Below are 5,211 nucleotides of genomic sequence, written 5' to 3' on the forward strand. Positions count from 1 at the left end.
TATTAAGAAGACAACAGACTGCATCTTCCACATTCTGCTTGGAAATCCAAGTTCATTGCTTATAAGTTCTACTTTCTATCCAACAAAAGAACATGACTAAGCCATGTTTTCTGCCATTTTATAATATATATTTCCTTTCTTCTAGTGTCCAAAAACATGTTTTTTCCATCTGAGAATTTACCAGGAGCAGCTTAAACTTCCATATTTCCAATAACAGTCTTTCCAACACAATCTAGGCTTTAAGACCTAATATGTGCCCTCACATTTTTTCCAGTTTCTCTCTATTACCAAAATCTAAAGTCACTGTCATATTTTTCAGGTATTTAATACAGCAACATCCACTTCTTGATACCAGAATCTATATTAGTTTTCTAGAGCTGCTATAATAAATTAACAAAATAGGATGGCTTAAAACAAAATATTGATTCTGTCATTGTTCTGGAGGCTACAAGTTTGAAATCAAGGTGTTAGCAGGGCCATACTTCCTCCAAAGTCTCTAAGGAAGATATCTTCTGTTCTTCTTCTATCTTCTGATGATTGCTAGCAATTCTTGGCATTCCTTGATTTGTCGTAGCATAGCTCTAATATCTGCCTCTGCCTTTCCATGGTTATTTTTCTCATCTCAATGTCCAAATCTCCCTTTCCTTTCTCATATAATGATACCAATTACTAAAAGAGTGCCTGCCCTAATCCAGTACAGTTTCATCATAATTTAATTACATCTGCAAAGTTGGATTTTAATTTTATTTAATAGAAATTATGTGACACTTTCAAAAACACCTGTGTTTGTATAACAAGATATATCATTATAGGAATTAAAAGTTGTGCTGCTAAGTAACTCTCATGTGGAATAGGAAATCAAAATTATAGCGCATTTAGAAAAATATGAACAATTAGACTATTATATATCAATATTTTCTTCAGTTATACTCAAATTAAGTCCATAGCCTCAAATATATTTATTAAATAAGAAAGAATGAAAATAATTAAACTGGACATTCAAATGGAGAGGTCATAAGGAGAACAATAAAAAATGTAAAAGAAATAGGAGGAAGGAAATTATAGAAAGAAAAGCAGGAATTGATGAATTAGACACTTCTTTCAAGAAGACATACAAATGGCCAACAGATATATGAAAGGATGCTCAACTTCACTAGCTATTAGGGAAATGCAAACCAAAACCACAATCTGATACCACCACACACCTATTAGAATTACTATTCTCAACAAGACAAGTAATAACAAGTATTGGAAAGGTTGTGGAGGAAAAGGAACCCTCATACACTGCTGGTGGAAATGTTCATGGGTGTAGCCACTATGGGAAACAATATGGAACTATTCAAAAAACTAAGAATTGATCTACCATATGACCCTGCAATCCGTCTTCTGGGCATCTATCCAAAATATTTGAAAACATTTATCTGTAAAGGTACATGCATCCTGACGTTCATAGCAGCATTATTCACAGTGGCTAAGACATGGAAACAACCAAAGTGTCCTTTGATGGATGATTGAATAAAAAGGTTAGGTACATATATACAATGGAATATTACTCAGCCATAATAAAAAGATGAAATACTGCAATTGGCAACAACATAGATGGTTCTAGAGATTATCATGCCAAGTGATATATAAAACTTATATGTAGCATATAAAACTGAAAGCAGCAAACGAGATAAACAAACACAGACATATGGACACAGACAATAGTTTATTGATTACCAGAAGGAAAGGGTAAAGAGGAGAGGTAGATAAGGATAACAGGAGTCAAATATTTGGTAATGAAAAGAAATTTATCTTCAGATGGTGGACACACAATGCAATATACATATGACGTATTATTGAATTGTACACTTGAAACTTATAAAATTTTAACCAATGTTACCTCAATAAATTTAATTTTTAAAAAGTTTGTTGTTTGAAATCCCTCTTCACACACACATTTCTAATCATAATGTTTTACTTCTAAATGTAAACCAACAGTGAAAGATAGTGAGATGTTTGGGAAATTCTCCTTATGAAATGAATCCCTCCCCCCAAAAAAGAAGCAAGATGAAAAGAGAAACAAGAAAGAGATAAAACTTCAAAAATGTCAATAATTAATATCTTCAGAGAATATACTGTCTTTGAAATAAAAACAGAATATTACAAATAATGAAAGAATCAGGAAAAATAAAGAGTTTTTAGAATTTAAAAATTAGTTCACAAGTTTTCAAAGTAGAAATATTGGAATTTAAGAATCAAGAAAATCTCCCAGAAATTTAAATAACATTGACTACAACAACAAAAACTGAATAATGAAGGAGAGGCTTTTTTTTTTTTGGAAGGATTAAGTCAAAAATGCAACAGTCTACTAATAAATAACATGATATGACTAAGGAAATAGGAGAAAATTCTCAAAGAAATAAAATGGAAAATTCCACAGACTTAAGCATATGAGTTTTGTAATTGTAATGACCAATCAAGTATCAACAAATGACTAATAAAATGACTACACTAAAGCACAATACTATGTAATTTCAGAATACTAGATATAAAAGAAATGACTATTAAAGTATTAGGAAACAGAATAGCATTAAAGTTTTCAAATGTAGCACTAGGAGCTAGAAGAAAATAAAACAATGTCTTTAAAATTCTGAGAAAATATTATTCCTCGAAATAGCGTTTTTTAATAATGTAAAACTTTAAAACATGTAATGGCTCAAAACTTTACCTTCTGCATATCTTTTTGCAGATAGCCACTGGTAAATTTCCTCCAACAACAACAACAACAGAACAAATGGAAAAGCCATGAGATTCAGAAAACTTGGAGTACAACTTAGAAGATGAATGAAAGTACTCCTAGAATGACAAATCTTCAATGTACCCAGAAAGAAAGCAATTATTGTGGAATGGAGAAGAACGGAGGGATTAAGAGGAAAAAAGATCAAGGAAAAAATAGAAATGATAGATTAAACAATGCATTTGGTTGTTTAGAAAATTATATTGATGGACATTTCATATGTGTGTTGGAAGAATTGGTAAGAATTAGCTAACGAGACATAAAGATAATTATTAACTGTTGAAAATTCAAAAGCAGAAAAAATAAATATTCATAGTACACTGGTTGGCTTAGCAGTCAATATTAACATGAGCAATAATATAAACACTGAAATTTTATTAAAATTACAACTAAATTTGTAAAATAGAAGAAGAAAAAGTTTGAATTGTATTATAGAGTTAAACGTCCCTATGCCATAACTAGAAATAAATACATAATTTATAAAATCAATAAAAATATAATGTCATAAGCATATTCCTTTCAAACATAGAGGTAGCAGTAGAAGAGACACCTTAAATATTTTAGTTATTCTATGTGAGGAACTGGGCTGAGAAATGGGGACATTTTTGTCAGTATACTGTTATAATCCACTAAAAGTACAATGTGACTTTAAAAACTTACATGCATTGATTATCTTAGTCAAATAAATGTTAATTCATAAAACTAGAAAAGAATAATTTGAATTGTCAACTCAATTAGAAAGATAAAACCTGATATAATGCACAATTTTACCAAGTAATGTACATGACCAAGTCAACTAAAGAAAGTGTATAAAAATAAACCAACAATCATGTAAGAAGTTGAGATTCTGAAAGAATGACCTCCAAGAGTGACAGTAGATTGCAATGCTGTTATTATGCAGCCTCTTTCAAGCTTCAAAATAAGAGATACTCTTATTTTTTTTAATGTTTCAGAATATAGGAAAAATACAGAATTTTTTTTATCATGCTGTTATATCTAACATACATCATCACAAAAAATGAAAATACTAATATACTTCAAAAATAAATATAACATGAAAATCCTAAATATCTAACAAATCAAGTCATATGTTAATAAAAACTATTATGATCAAACTGATTTTATCATAGGAAATAACAAATGAATTATAATTAGAAATTTCTTAACTTACTCTGTATATTCTTTTATCTTAATAAAGAACCATATGTATTTTGACAGTTGTTAAAGAGCATTTATTTGATAAACTTCAACACCAATTTCTGACAAAATAACACTTTTAGTTAAGTGAAAATTAGGGGAAGTTTCTTTAATTTGTTAAGAATGTATAAGTGGAGGCTGGCTCCATAGTTTAGTGGTTAGCACATCTGCTTTACACTCAGAAGGTCCTGGGTTCACGCCCCAGGTGGACCATACCCTGGGTGCACCAGGCTCCCCAGGTGAGCCAAGCCCCGGGTACATGCCATGAGCATGTGGAAGGAGACGCTCCACCTTCAGAGATCCAGTTCTTAAGAGGAAATGTCAACATCCATAGGTCAGGGGTAGAAGTGGGGAGTGGTGGGGTGAATTAAAGAGGGGGAGAAAAGGAATGTATAAGTGATATTAGTAGCTATATATAGTGCTTAATGATGAAATAGAAGAGCAAGTATGTAAAATTAGCACATGTGCAGCCATTCCCTATTCCACATTCAGGAAATTAATGATTTCAACTGTAAAAGTTCTTTTTACAGCAGAATTACAACAACAGACCGAAAAAGCTTTCTAAATCCAGTACACAGGTAGAAATAAACAGTATATAATAACACTTTCCATAAGAAATAAAACTTATTTCATCTATCAGCACTAAAAGCATTCCTATAAAAATCCGGGACCAAAAATGGTACCTGTATACCACCAGTCATTTATCATGGAGTGAATTAACTATACAAAATAAAAATAAAATACAAAAATTTGAGGATTAATCAGAATAAATATACCAGTTTAATTAATTAATTTATTATTTATTCCTCCCCCCAGCTTTATTGAAGTATAATAGACAATCAGTTGCTCATATTTACATTGTGTAATTCAATGAGGTTTTTTTTTCAATTATAGTTGGCATACAAAATATATTAGTTTCAGTTGTATAGCATAGTGATTAGAGATTTATTTAACTCATGAAGTGGTCATCCCACTACATGTGCCCCTCTTCTCTCTAACACATTTTTTACAACATTGTTGACTATTTTCTTTCGCTACACTTATATCTCCATGACTATTTTGTATCTATCCATTTGTACTTTTTAATCCCTTTGCCCTTTTTCACCATTCCCCCAACCCCCTTCCCATCCAGTAACCCTCAAAATATTCTCTATACCAGTTTAATTTAAATAGAAAAAATTACAGAAAAAAATTAAAGTAAATTACATAAGTTGATATATATATTTTCTTGG

The sequence above is a fragment of the Pteropus vampyrus genome, unplaced genomic scaffold (genome assembly GCF_000151845.1).
Source record: "Pteropus vampyrus isolate Shadow unplaced genomic scaffold, Pvam_2.0 Scaffold335, whole genome shotgun sequence".
In the NCBI taxonomy this organism is placed as follows: domain Eukaryota; kingdom Metazoa; phylum Chordata; class Mammalia; order Chiroptera; family Pteropodidae; genus Pteropus; species Pteropus vampyrus.